We start from the raw sequence: 16228 nt of genomic DNA, 5'->3' as shown, positions 1-16228 counted from the left end.
GGACAATCTGCTCTACAACTGATATCTCAATTAGCTTACTTACATAAATGTTCAATTATACAATTTTTAGCTAGTAAGTTATTTTTCGAGATGAAAAAACTGATGTCTTCAAGTTCTGGACAACATCCAAGGTTGGTTTTTCTCAAGTTAATGACATCAGGAAAACTAGAATATAGACTTCCAAATTCCTGGTTTTGTTCTCTTTTCATTACTTCCATGTGTCTACTCCCTACTCTCGTCCACCAAGAATGTTAGATGATCACTTAAGAAATACTTATATTAAAATGGTTAAGATAAAATTAGGAACCTTAACAAGTTTCAGTTATTAGCAAAAGATAATTACCCAGAATTTCTGACTCCAGGGTAACACTAGATCAATGAAGTTTCAATAGCCTGCGTCATTTCAAAAGCCCATATACTACATTTTAATGAGGAAGTAACCCAGTATTGCTTGGTTTTAAAATTATTACTCTAAGAATGGCTCTGGTTGAACCGCGTATCAGTTCCCTCTGTTGGTAATTACAATCTTTTGACACATGCTTCAACCCACAAAGAATTTAGTCTTTAAAGGTGGTATGGAATTTTAGTACCTGTGGTGCTACTTACCAGGATATTTCTTGTTCTTTGAGATTTTTATTCCTTGAAACAAAGTTTTCCATTATATTTTACTTAATTAATCAGCAATTTCACTCAGCAAGAATTCAGTGAAACTAAATCTTTCATTTTCCTTAAGTTATGGGGCATGTCATTATTTACTTTTTAATTCTCCATATACCCTATGATAACTTTTGAGAAACTACTTACTGTAAACTTTTTTCAGATGGAATTTTGCTTAAAAGAAAAAGTGTTTTCTACCCTAGAAAAATACAGAACATTTTTGTAAGAATAATAATAAACTTTCTATGAAAGTTTATTATACAAAAATTATAAATTGTAAATTATACATAAAAACACTAGGTACATAACAACTAAAAATCTTAAAGGAAAATTTATCTACAACAATATATAATATTTAATATTATAAATATTATAAGTATAATATTTAACCACGGGGGTCTTCAAAAATTCCTCAGTCTGACTAAAATACCTTTGCTTAAAATTTTCCTTCTTTTATGACCTCTAAATGTTTTGCTGTAATATAGCTATCAATTGCTGAAATATATCTAAAATAACTAAATTTCTAAGTTATTTCTAAAATTCTAAATATCTAAATATCTAAATTTGTTGGATATAAACTTCTCTAACTCTGTGGCTTACTTAGTGAAGAGTATGAGTCCAGCAGACGCCAACCAGACTCACCTCATCAATAGGGCATAGCAATACAAATTCAATCATCACTTACACCCACTGTAAAACCCAAGCTGTCCTTTAAGGAGCTTTGGAGTACAAGTTCTAAATGATGAACTTGTAAGTAAAGGAATTATTTTATATTGCTATGTCTATAAACACTGGGGCCTAGCCTTCATGAGATCAAAATAACAGTACATACATGTCTCAGTGACAAAAAGCAATTAGCTTGTAACAAAGGTTTTCTGATATAATTCTTTTTCTTTCCATTAGTTCTAGACTGTTATTACTTGGGTATTTTTACTCTACTACTTTCAGTTTTATTCTAGGATGCTTTTATCGAAAGATGCTTCAAATCTTCGCCAAGTAAGCTTGACAGAAATGTACAACTGAAGCAATTAGTCTAAGTAATTATTTTAAGCCCAAGCTGAGCAACAGAACATCTGTTTATTTCTTCACATGTGCTTTGGGATGCAATGATCTTCATCAGAACAATTAAACAGAAATCAAAATATAATATCCACATTTACTAAACTCCAACCACAAGCAAGACATATGCTAGGTATAGAATAAGCCATTCCCATATATTATTTCATTTAAAATTCACAATAAGGATAAACTCAGAAGGGGTTTAAAAAGCCAACTAAAAATATATATAGAAAACATTAGCTGGGCATGGTGGTGCATGCCTGTAGTCCCAGCTACTCGGGAGGCTGAGGTAGAAGGATTACTTGAGCCCAGGAGTTTGAGGTCGCTGTGAGCTAGGCTGACCCCACGGCACTCTACTCCTGGCAATACAGTGAGATTCTGTCTCAAAAAAAAAATCAACTTCAATATATAACTAACTAATAGAAAATGTTCTTCTGCTTATCTTATTGTCATTAAAGTAAAATGACTTATACAGAAAGGATAATAGGCTATTTAAGGATATGCTATGCACATCAATTATTAAATTAGAAAATAGACTGCTAGATATCTAAAAGTATTACTAACCCAGGAATGCCTTTGATTCTATTACTTACTTCTCAGAAATGTACTTAACATTCATGTTTGTCTATTCTGTGAGAAAATATACTATACAATCATGTATGTGCCACAATACACTGATCCTATTGTATGTAGATACCAGGTGATGCAGAGAATGAAAAGAGGATAAAGAAAAAGTGAGGAAAAATCACATAAGATTTCTGCCATCTAAATGCCATCTTTAGATATGCTATGTGAGTTTTCTATCATTTATTTCTATCTATAACTTTATTACATGGACTGAGAAATCTGAACATTACAACTGTGAACCATCCATAGGAAACACCTGCTTCCTAATATCTTATTACTCCAATTGCCTCTATAGTTCCAAGAAGTGAGACCACTGAGCAAATCTGATGAGACTCTCAAGTCTCTTGATAAAATGCTCTACAAGGTCAAGCATTCAGGTGCAGGACTGAAAAGCACAAGTGCTATAAATAGGAAATGTTGAATGAAAACCTATAAAGACAAAGTTTAATGAGTCAGTCAGTGCCCTCAATCTCTTTCAAGAACTGAGACTATCATTTCATCAAACTGCAAATCAATAATTTAAAAAATGACAGAATATGATGGGACTGAATGGAGAATGAAAACTTTCCATCTTGACCACCTTCTGATATAGCAATATTGTTACAGAAATTGCAATATTATAAGACCTGCATTAACTCACTATTTCTTGGCAGGGAAATACCAGTTATAGCTGTTTAACGTAAGTTGGCTGGAGTGCTTGAAATGATCTCATGCATGTTTTAAAATAAGTTGCATATTTATTTTAATAGGTAGGCCTGTCACAAAACAAAGAACTCTACAGTAGTGCCACTACTATTGCATAATCTGCATACATCAAATGAAAAACTAAAAAAAAAAAAAAAAAAATCACAACAGCATTGTGATTTAGAAAAATATAAACTATGTTTCATTGCTCAGAGAACTAAGCCTATCAACATTTAATTCACATATAAATGGACGAACCACAGTCAGAATATCTACAATACCCTTGAGATTTAAGGCTTTAAATGATTACGTATCAGTCTCTGAGAATTAGGCTTGGTTTTTGTTCAAAAAATAAATTGATAGTAAAATCAGAACACGTAGAGTTTCACAACCATTTACAAAGTGGTATCAGTCAACTGGTATACCTGGTTACCAAAGGTGAGATTTTTCCTGAACAAGGTCCAATTTCAAGTTCTTAGTAGATAGTTCATGTTACTGCGGACTTACAAATTTAAGAAGTTTGCTTCTGCTAGCACCTAATTCAAATGAAAAGTTATTAAGGAAACATTTTGTACAATGCTAAGTGCAGGAATTCACAGATAAAATAAATCCTGGAAACTGTATGTAAAGTGTGTGGGAGGGTGTATTTAAGGTAACATGAAAATTAGTGATCTAACAAAAATTTTTATATTAAATGGTAAAAAGCAGCTGCTTTGAATACTGTTTGGAATGAGGCAGCTATTCTGGTGGGTCTGTGGGTGAGGGGCATGGGGGGGGGAAGAGGAAGAGAAAGAGGACATGGAGGGGAAAGGGGGTCAGAACAGAAAACAAAGAGAAGTTATTTCTCTCAGTTACTCAGGTCCCAGGAAAGCTAATTAGATATGTGGACATATCTAATGGCATCATTATTTACTGGATGGAAGCAATTAATCTGTAGCTGACTGAACGATGAGGAAGGGGTAAAGATCGTGAACTAGGAAAATGTCATTAAGTTCTTTCTCTTAGAAAGCAGGGGTAACCACACTGCTGGAGGCCTCTTCCCTATAGCATGCAGTACTAAGTACAATCTTGAATGTTTTCTTGCTAAAAATTTCTGCATTGCTTTTAAAAAATTCCTCAATAAATCAAAAAATAATCAAACAAAATTTATTTTAAAATACATATACATCTAATCTATGATAAAAATCAATGAGAGACTAGGATCTGCATTAGAAAAAACTGGCTTTGTAGCCAAACTTGGTTAGAATGTAGTTATGCTATAAAGTAACAAAATAAGTGGGTTTATAAAAAAATAACTGAGTTTTAAGACATAACTGAAAAAATAACAAAGTGAAAAGATTCTTTTTTATTTAGAAAAATTCTGACAGGATGCAATATGAATTTTTGAATAAAACACAATTTCATTTACAAAAGTAAAAACCATTTATAACATGTTTCTATAGCTGTTCATTTAAAAAAAATCTCTAAGAATTTCTGATACAGTGGGCCTCACTGGTGACAGTGTGTTCAGAATGATAAAAGCCAAGGAGTAATGCAGAAGCTGCATAATTAACAATTCTACAGTTTGTGAAAATGTACAAAAGCAAACAGAAAAGAGCCTAGTGTAATATAATCAGTCACACTACACAGTGGCCATTTACTTGAACAAAAAAGAAAGAAATGAACATCTATAAAATTTCTATGTAAAGTTAAGGAATTATAAATCAAAGATCTTCTATATAGATAACTTTAGTTTGAAGAAAAAGAGAAGAGATAAACAGTAAACAGTCTTCTAGCCAAGGAACGTGGATATAACTGTGAAAATATGGACCTAACATTTCTGGAATTTAGGGCTCATACAAAACTAGTTTCAAATGGTGTCTGAAGATGCATAGCCCATTGTCATTTATGCAGTTACAGTAGATGGGTAAGCAAATTCATGGTGGAATATGGTTGTACAATTAATTTTTCTATAATGTAAATCTGACCATATCACTTGCTTGACAACTCTTTGATGGCTCCCTATTCCTTCAAAATGAACTCCCAATTCTTCAGTGTGTTAGTTTCCTGTGGCTGCTGTAACTAATTACCACAAATTTAGCGGCTTAAAATACAAATCTATTCTTACAGTTCTACAGAAGTTCACAGCGGGTCTCACTGGACTCAAAGCAAGGTGCTGCAGGGCTGTCTTCCTTTCTGGAGTCTCAACAGCAGAATCTGTTTCCTTGCCTTTTCCAGCTTCCAGAGGCCACCTGTATTCCTAGGCTTGTGCCCACCTTCCTCCATCTTCAAAAGCCAGCAACAGGAGGTTGAGTCCTGACATTCATCATTCTGACCCCTCTCTTCTGCCCTCTTCTTCCACTTTAAAGTACTCTTGTCCAGAAAAATGTACTCATTTGGCTAATCCGAGATAATCTCCTTGTGAACATCTGATTAGCAACTTTAATTCCATTTTGTCATGTGTTAATAAATAAAATTTATGGGAGACCACTGTTTTAGACTGAGCCTCTGCAGTAAGCCACAACAGTCCAGACCAAACCAGAATGGAGCCACTTGTGCTAGGTGCCATGTGATCAAACTGGACTTAAAAACAGGCCAGTTTTCCAAAATACAGGAGATTCTCAGCAACAAATCAAAAGGGGCCCAGTAAATCTGAGACAGCATGATAAGGAAGTCCCTTCTTCCTTAATTTATCCAAGGAAAGTAACCTGAAATTAACTAATCTATTTTTTGAAATATACTGTTTCATTGTTCCTGCTCTAGTTACTTTACAAAAACCAACTATTCCGCCACCCCTAAATGAACTGTAGATTGGATGCTGCCTGGTTCATGAATCACTAACAAAAGCCAATTAAATCCTTAAAACTCAATTTGTTGGAAGTTTAACACATAATATGGCATATTCATAGGTTCCAGGGATTATGACATGGACATCCTTGGGGGATGAGAGGGATTATTCTGCCTTCTACACTTATAATGGCATACAAGGCCCTCTATAACCCAGCTGCTATTTTGGCACACAGTACACACCTAACAAATATTTCCTGAGTGGTACTCTTGCACCATATATCACATCATATAATCACTTGTTTTATGTTTCAAAATTAGTATAGGTTACTTTCATAATTTAAAAAACCTCTTCAAAATGGCAGTTTCTCTATATAGAACAAGTCTTTGAAAAGGTTTCTTAATTTTTCCTCCCTTGAAAGACAGGTCCCTTATAAAAACAAAATTGGCATTAATGATAAAATTTACCGAGACAAAGAAGGACGGAAAACCAGAAATGAAAATAAGAAATGTTGCCGTGAAGGTAGTGTAATGTTCACTGGCATGTTATACCTAACTCACTGAAAACAAGTTTTCTCAAATAAAGCCATATTCTTCATCTATAAACCTGAAGACTTAATTTATATTAAGCCAATACCTATTCTCAAAATTTCCAAGTGAACAGTGGCAAAGTTACTAAACTTTTTGTGATTAAGATGAAACAGTGAGGCTGCCTGCTTTGCAATATTCAAGAACAATACTGATGTCAGTAGCAATTACTCTGAAGTCTCAAATGAAAAAACAACTTCAGAAGTCATCACTTTATTTAGTCCCAAAGGCATTTTCAATAGAATTTTCTTTTCCAGTGTCTTTGATTACTATTATATAGCCTACTGTGAAGGATCTTAACCTCTGTGATCTCAAACTATTTTTTGATTAATATTTTAGCTCTATCATAGGAAGAACACCTATCTCAGGAGGATGCCTGGTTATCAATTTGTGTCTTTATTGCATCTCAGTTGGATTATTTCAATTCATTATTTCCTATCCTCTTGGATTTTAATGTCACTTACAACTCTGCACTAGTGAAGAGCTGAATTACCCATTGCCACAGTGTACTTCTAAGACTTGGGGTAGTCTAACACTGATTTGAGAGTCTTAGTTACAAGGAAAGCTACGTTGAGCCCACAATTTTGAAATTTAACTAATTTTTTTATACAATCTTAAGTAAAATTATGTGTACTAGAGTGGCCCTTTGTATGTGTCAGTATCATCTGAAAATGAAAATAAGGATGTATATTGATCAAACTTATAGAAGAAGGTAGAATCTGAGCAAAGCAGAGATAAAAATAAGTAAATCTTTCTATTTTAAGAAATTGGTCTAGTAATAAGCTATTGATATTAGATACTTTTTAAAATACACACACACACACACACACTACTGATCAAAATACACCAGAAGATAAGTTTTCTGGGTAGAAATATACCTAGCAGAGGAAGTACTGATTATAAGGATCAAGGGTTTTTACAAAGTGAGCATTCAAAAAATATATACGGAATGAATACAAAAGAAAAGAAATAGGCTCACTGTGAAGGTGTCACACTACTGCCATTGTGTAGAAGTTAAAAGAAGCAGGCGTACAAACAGTAGGATTATTTGGACTTGATTAAAGTAAATAGAGGAAAAAGCTTTTAAGAAAGTGTTGGAGTGTGAGGAATTGCACACATTTTTAATAAACTGGGCCTTATGATAATCAGATTTGGTGAAAATATATGAGACATGTGACAACCATCGTATAAATGACAATGAATAAGTGACAACCAAAAGGTATGCACATGGATAAAAATTAGTAAAGTTGTTTTCTTTGCAGAATGGGAAGTAATGATTTATATTCATTATTTTTCAAACTGTTGATTAATATTAAAGTTTAAGAATTAAGGTTTAAAGATTTCTAAGGACAACAACAAAGACATATATTACCTACTTCAAGGGTTGGGGGAGAGAGGGATAAACAGGCAGAACATAGGATTTTAAGGGCAGTGAAACTCTTCTGTATGATACTACAATGGTGGATACATGCCATTATATATTTGTTAACACCATAGAATGCACAACACTAAGAATGAACTCTAATGTAAACTATGAATTTTGGGTAATGATGTGCCAGATGTAGGGTCATCAATTGTAACAAATGTAATACTGTAGTGCAGGGTGTTGACAGTTGGGAAGGCTGTGCACATGTGGGGGCAGAGGATACATGAGAATGAAATGGTAAATGAGAAAGCTAAGTGGAGAGAAAAAAGATAAAAGGCCTATTCCAGAATGAAGGACTAGTAAGAGCTCCATAACAGAGACAGAAAACCCGTAACAAGTATGGAGACAAGTCATTTGGTTTATCCAGAGTATAGGAAATATAATAGAACGGGAAAAAAGAAAAACAAGTTTCAAAAAGTTGGTTGGAGGCAGACTGTAGAGGTCTTAAAAGAGTGTCAAAGAGTTTAATTCTTTTTCTCATGGTTTTGAACCCTGACTGTACACCAAAAGAACAATTTGGTAGGTCTAAAGTGAAAGGGTGAAGGCTATGGTTTGTTCAAAGGTAAAAACAGCAAAAGAATAAGGCAATCTAGAAACAGAAACCCTACCCCTAACCCTACCCCTTCATCCTAATCCTAAAGTGCTTATGAAAATAAGGAAAATTTGTGGGGTTCCAGATAAAGGCACAAAATAGATTTACCAGGAGAAAAGGAATAGTTAGTAAAGAAGAAGAAGAGGTTGTGATGAAAGAAGAATGGAGTTCAGGGTTTTGGTCAAGACGTGGCATGAGAATAGAGGTGATAAATGTAAAGGAACTGGGTAAGCTGAGAAAAACAGAAAGCTCTCTTAACTCATAATCAGAGTGACACTGCATGTAAGCTGAATACTAAAAGTATTGTCAACAATGCTGTAAATTACCTTGAATAATGAATGTTATAAGGTAAGGATTCTCAAAGGCAGTTTTGAAACCACCAATAAGATGATGGATTAATCTAATATTATTATTGGCAAAATAAAAATGTATAGGCATAAATTTCAAAATTATTGCTATTTAATTAAGAAAAACACAGTACCTTAGTAGCACCAATATAATTTGATCTTAATACCAGTTCTGTTGAATTTTACTAGAAACAAATGGGAACAGGCAAAAGAATCATCCCACTGTTTTCAGTGACCAAAATCATCCAGGGATAGTTTACACTCCCCCTCATCCAAAACCACTAACCACAAAGCGCCTTACTGGCATTATACTTGGATAAAAATTTGCAAAACAAAATTATGGAATGCCTTCAACTAATAAAAGGGCCACTTTCCCCTCTGACAATATATTCTAAATTCTACTAAGTAAAAGTCTGAGGAAAGCTGCTGGATTTAAAAGTTGAGCAAAATAAAAGTTTTCAAAGAGTTGGTGAGAAAAGGAGTTTGGGAAGGAGGAAGGGATGACAAGGGGGATGTCTATCTGCTCTCAGAAAGAGAAAAATGTTGGCTACCTGTAGGCTCTGATTTTAGTATTATAAAATTCCATCCCCATGGTGTAGCACTCCTGTCCCTCCTTGATCCAGTACTGTATTTAGCAGTAACAACACAGAAGATAATAATCACTTTAAGGCAATACGCAAAGCATGCTCAGGATTTGCTATTTGGCATGAGACTTAAAATCTGGTTATAAATTTATCAAATGAAATTTAACTCAAACTAACATACAATCAGTTTTCTGAGATGTATTACATTCAAACCAGAAAACTATGATGCCAAGTTTGCCAGTGCCATAATCTATGCATACTTTGTCATATTAAGAAAGTAGTTCGGTAAGGCTGCAGATTGTGTTTGCGATATATAATGTTCAAGTTAAAATTTTATTTTATTTTTTTTTTTTTTTTGAGACAGAGTCTCACTTTGTTGCCCAGGCTAGAGTGAGTGCCGTGGCGTCCAAGTTAAAATTTTAAAATGGTAGGTATATAAACATTTGAGCTTGTCAAAAGCTAAAGACTTTATTACAAAGCAGCAAAAATCCACCTGCAGAGCTCACTTAGGAAACAGCAACTTAAAAGTACAACATATTCAAATGATAATGCATATAACATTTTATTTTCAGTGGTTTGTGATGACATAAATGTTTTCAATTTTAATCTACCTCATGAGATAGGTAACAAAAACAATAATTCATATTCATGTTCTAGATATAATAACTATATTTTCTTCTAAAATACATTAAGATATATTCTTATACTATATATAGGTAAAAAATATATCAAATCCATTCCAAGTATAAACAATTTTGGAAATTGTTTCTTAAAAGGTCCCCAAATGATATTTCTATTGAAAAAAAAAAACAAAGCAAATTAGAAGGCTTACAAAGATGTACAACACTAGATAAAGAGGGTAAAAAGCAAAATCACTGTCAATGAATTGAGGGGGCAAAAACCCAGCTACACATGTTGATTAATTAAAATGCTGTAAAAAAATATTTGTAGAAACAATATATATATAAAACTTCCAGATTTTATGCATATGCCATAAACTTAGACAACTACAATGATGTTTATTACTTAATCTAAATCTTCATAAACCTAACACTACTTGACATTGTAATACCTATATACATTTCTTTATTACCTAATAAAATACTAGCCTGTAAGTTCCACTATAATAGGGATTTTATCTGTTTTGTTCACTGCCATATCCTCAATGCTGAGAACAGTGTCTAGCAAATATGTGGTCACTCAATAAGCATATAAAATACTAAAATAATACTTAAATAATTTAAACATTGAATATTAATGTTATCCACAAAAAGATGATCATTTTTGTGAATTACCATTAACGTTCTCCCTGAAATTGATCTTTTCTGTCACTGGGCATTCCTTAAAGTCATTTTTCCAGCTTGTTCAATGACTTCAATATGTTCAGTAGCTTGTTCAATGACTGCAAACTAAATTTAATTATTAAAGTAAAACATGTCTACAAATTAATAAACCACATGCTTCCTAGCCATGTCTATCACAAGGACATGACAAACTACACTTTCTCTGCAGATCTAATTTCACTGACTTATAGTAGCTGAGCTACTTATAGTAGCTGTTCTAACATGGTATATTTTCCCCTACAACATGTAGTTCTCATACATTCTGCAGTTTCAGCAAAAATAGTGTAGGGAATTCCACAACATATTTTAGAAAAACTACAGAAGTTTTACTAAAATTATATTTAAAAAAACCCTTTTTTATTTAAAATTTTAATTAAAATTGTATAGAGTGCATTAGGCTGTAAGTCAAGAAAGCTCAGCTCTAATCTCGGTCTTTACATAAATCTATGACTCCGAGCAAGAGATAACTTCTCTGTGCCTTAGTTTCCTTACCTATACATGGTCACGAAAATATTACAGGGATAAAATGAGACCATAAAAAAATGCTTTGAAAAAATAGATAACATTTTGTATGTCAAGGTATTACTACTATTTCAAAGGCAAATCAAAGTTTGGCCAGACTATTCTGCATTATTTGTATTACTGTTTCTACAAGCATGAGAATGAGAAGCTAGGGTAGCTTTAACAATGTTCAAAATTATTTATGCTGCCATTATGCCATTATCAATTAAGGCAACTAGTGAGTCTATATTAAACTAGATTATTATTTAAAGGAGGTTATCTACATATGAGGACTTAAAATTGAGAAAAATAGTTGGCTTTCCATGTCCATGGGTTCTGCATCTGTGAATTCAACCAAGGACTGAAAATACATTATTTATTTAAAAAAAAAAAAAAAGTGTCTGTACTAAACACATACAGACTATATTATCTTGTCATTAGTCCCTAAACAATACAGTATAACAACTATTTACATAGCATTTACATGACATTAGGTATTATAAGTAATCTAGAGATGATTTAAGTCCAGGAACCAACCTCCCATGGATACTCAGGGATGACAGATGTAGTAGGAAAGAATGATCAGAAGCACCTCATTAATATAAGCTTATTTACTTTATCAAATGTTTCACTAATAATACTTTCTTGGAGTGGAGAAGAAAGAAATTGGTCAAAGCATAAAAAATTTCAGTTAGAAGGAATACGTTCAACATGGTGACTAGAATTGATAATGTATTATATACATTTTATTATTTTTTTTTAATAGACATTTTTGCCAAAGAATATATACATTTTAAATGTCCTTATCATAAATAAATATGTGAAGTAATACATATGTTAATTAGCTTGATTTAGTCATCCCACAATGTATACATATTTCAAAGCATCACATTATATACCATAAATACATATAATTTTTGTCAATTAAAAAATTAAATAATATAAAAAATAATACTTTGTTAGCACGTGCCATAAAGTTGCTAGAAAGCATAAATATGCTTGAAAATGGAATTTGGAAACTACAACTTATAAATGCCTGTAAGTCATATGTCACAAAAAAGAAATTACAGGCCAGGTGCAGTGGCTCACGCCTGTAATCCTAGCACTCTGGGAGGACGAGGCGGGAGGATCGCTTGAGGTCAGGAGTTTGAGACCAACTTGAGCAAGAGCGAGACCTCGTCTCTACTAAAAATAGAAAGAAATTAATTGGCCAACTAAAAATATATAGAAAAAATTAGCGGGGCATGGTGGCGCATGCCTGTAGTCCCAGCTACTCGGGAGGCTGAGGCAGGAGGATCGCTTAAGCCCAAGAGTTGGAGGTTGCTGTGAGCTAGTTGACGCCACAGCACTCTCTAGCCTGGGCAACAGAGTGAAACTCTGTCTCAAAAACAAAAACAAAACAAAACAAAAACAAAAGAAATTACAAACAACTTAAGATGGTAACATATTATCTTATTTCTTTAAAGAAAAGGTCATGAAATTAATGTCCTATTAGGATATACTGGACAGAGAGGGAACTTAGATATTAAATAAAATGCTTGAGCTGCATTTCATCTTCTAAAGTATTTTTTCCCCAAAATGAAAGGTACAGAGAAAGGCTGGATAAAAAAGGAGATCAAAAGTCTGGACAGCTTAATAGCTTTCCTGAATGAAAGGAAATTCATCCCTATTTCAGATGAAACATAGAGGATTCTTAGAAACGTATAGAAATTTGGTACATTTGATATAATATTAATCATCTGCTTTTCTGAACTACAATCATCACTGCTATCCTCTACCAAAGCACCTAACTGAAACAGAAACACCACATTTCAGAGACTACTTTAAGACAACAGTTACAGTGACCAAACCAAATTTTTATTTATGTGACTTTGGAACTTAACATCAATGTTTTTTCTTCTTAGTAAATAATTTCATTTTATTAATAAAATGAGAAAAACGTTTGCTGATTTTGATTTTAAAAAAAGAGAATTCATAACCATCTACCAAATGTTTCCCCTTTCCCTTTGAAATGACAACCAAGATACCTCTAGAAAGTTCTCAAAAAGTGTCCAATGTTAATGACATCACAGTACAAGAATGATGACATAATTACTGAAAAAAATACATAATTTGTATTTGTACCTCTAAAGAGACAAGTGAAACTAATTTTGTTTGTTTAAAGTTATTAGAAAGTACTGTCTTCATAATTAAATTTATTCAAGGTTAAGATACATAACCCCAGCTTCAATTAAAAACTGCTGTGGTGTCTTTAGTATATTCACAAGACTAAGGCACTGGAAATCTTAATAGAGATGACAATATAAATCTATATCAAATAGCTACTACAATGAATAACTTCAAATAAAATCAGCCACTTAAAAAAAATGATTGTCCTATAAATCAATACCACATATAATTAGACTGAAAGAGAAAATAACCAACTCTCAAAATTCAGGATCACAAAAGTGAACCAAGGAACTTTTGAGTGCTATTTCTAAAACTATGTTCCTATACCGAACTTTGAGATACTGTTTCACTTACCTCAAAAATAAAGTTAGAATTAAACTATTATATGATTCTACTGAGGATTATATACAGAATAAAAAACAGATTTGGGTTGATTAATTTGCTATGGGTAAATCTATTAGACTAAGTGACATTAATAAAGTATGAATAAAAGCTGATGACTGAATACCTATTTACAAATTCAGAATCTTGTGAAGAAAAATGTTATATTTTCTATAACACCAATGATATAATCAATGCTTTAAAAAGTGTGTGAGGTGGGGCAGGACAAACTGTTAGATCATACCTAGAGGCTACTGTCATTGTAAATGAAGAAAATACACTTTTCATGTATTTAGGATACCACATAACTTTAATTTCAAGGGATAAATACTTCTGTAGGTATATAGTCACTCATCACTTAAAAGAATGCATTTTGAGAAATGCATCCTAAGGCAGTTTCCTTGTCATGTGAACATCATAGACATAGAGTGTACCTACACAAACCTTCACCCACTACATACCTAGGCTATATGGTATTGCCTGCTGTTCCTAGGCTACTTAACTGTACAGCAAGTTACTGTACTGAATACCATGTAATGCAATGATAAATATTTGTGTATCTAAACACAGAAAAGATACAGTAAAAATATAGTATTAAAATCTTATGGGGCCGATGCAGTGGCTCATGCCTGTAATCCTAGCACTCTGGGAGGCCAAGGTGGGAGGACTGCTTGAACTCAGGAGTTCGAGACCAGCCTGAGCAAAAGTGAGACCCAGTTTCTACTATAAATAGGAAGAAATTAGCCAAACAACTAAAAATAGAAAAAAAAATTAGCCAGGCATGGTGGCATGTGCCTGTAGTCCCAGCTACTCAGGAGGCTTGAGCCCAGGAGTTTGAGGTTGCTGTGAGCTAGGCTGACACCACAGCACTCTATACCAGGCAACACAGTGAGACTCTGTCTCAAAAAAAAAAAAATCTTATGGGACCACCATCTGTATTAATATATAGGGTTTGCCGTTAACTGAAACACTGTTATGCAGTGCATGACTGTACAGCAAGTCCTTGAATAACATCATTTCATTTGCTGTCATTTTGTTGTAATGCTGATGAGGGGGTGGCGGGGGGAAATAGACTGCTGGTCTGGACCATCGTCCGTGAAATTTGCACCTTTTCCCCATGTCTGCATGGCTTTTCTCCAGGTACTCCAGTTTCCTCCCATATTCCAAAGCTGTGCAAGTTAGGTGAACTGGCCTGTCTAAATTGTCCCCCTCTGAGTGAGTGTGGGTATGTCTGAGTGTGCCCTGAGAGGGAATGGTGTCCTGCCCAGGGCTGGGTCCTACCTTTGCCCTACCTGCTGGGATAGGCTCTGGCCACTCGCCACTCTGAACTGGAATAAGTGGTTTGGAAAATAAATGAATAAACAAATACAAATTAGTGTCAAATAAAAATTTGTAAAGTATATGATAATCACACAAATGCACAGCAAGAAATGATGCTCTTTGAAAGCCTTCAGCAAGCCCGTCACACTTGTTCTTATTTGTTCTGAACTTTGTAGAGGTTGGAGGTGCTTCTTACAAATTTTTGATTTGTAAGCATTTATTCCTTGATTTAAAACCCACTACCATGACTTCCACCACTCACTGATTTAACAAAAAGCAAGTAAATAATTATCTTACTTGTTTGTAATTAATCTTTTTAAAATGTATGTATAGGGCACATTTATTTCATTGTCTACTATTAGAAGTGTTTTCGGTCTTTATTTAAAAGTGTGGTGATGCTTCTGTGACAAGAAATACGCTACAGGAACTTAACTCTTGATTATTTCAATTAGCCTATGGTAAAATTGGTTTGTTATATGTTGTTTCACTTAAAGCTGAAGTTTCCAAGAACCTACCCATGACATTGAGGACTCACTCTTTTCACAAACACTATATATTGGGGAAGAAAAGGAATGATATTAAGAGGTTAAAAAAAAACAAAAAACAAATAAATTTTTCAGTTCACAGGCCCTGGAAATCCCTAATCCAATACCCCCATCTTTCCACAGATGAGGCAAAACAGTTCTAGAAAAACAAGATGACTTGCTCAAGGCCACAAATAATAGCACAAACAGAACTAGAACTCAGGTCTTAAGAATCCTTAGATGTTTTCCTTTCCTCTATACTATCTGCTAGGGACATGATATCTAGCAAAAAAGCAAAGTAACACAAATTAAACTCAAACACGGTTTAAAAGAAGGCCATCAGAGCAGTGCAGTATTAACTATAAGCTAAGGATGAAGCCCTTGAGGGTTAACATGAGATAATTCAAGGAGTAAATATAATGATCAGATTAAAATAATGATAGCTAACACATAATAATTACTTGGTATCCAGCATTAATCCATAACCATTTTATATATTTATTCTAACTATGGGGTAGGCATTATTATTTTCATTTTGCAAATGAGGAAAGAAGGTTCAATGAAGTTAGTAAATGATGAAGCTAGAAGACAAGAAGAGATTACAAAAGAAAAGAGAAAAAAGTTTGTTATATACTTATTTCATGTTCATGATCAAAATAA

At 33.5% G+C, this 16228-nt stretch overlaps 1 protein-coding gene across 1 annotated transcript in view; it reads right to left on the bottom strand.

The window, feature by feature from the left end:
• IPO11 (importin 11) overlaps positions 1-16228 on the bottom strand; it is a 197985-nt gene that overhangs the window by 8590 nt on the left and 173167 nt on the right. The gene's annotated exons all lie outside the window — the stretch shown is intronic.

Source organism: Microcebus murinus, chromosome 11 (assembly GCF_040939455.1).
Source record: "Microcebus murinus isolate Inina chromosome 11, M.murinus_Inina_mat1.0, whole genome shotgun sequence".
In the NCBI taxonomy this organism is placed as follows: domain Eukaryota; kingdom Metazoa; phylum Chordata; class Mammalia; order Primates; family Cheirogaleidae; genus Microcebus; species Microcebus murinus.
The sequence above is the reverse complement of the archived record's forward strand: the minus strand, read 5'-3'. Positions and strand labels throughout refer to the sequence as shown.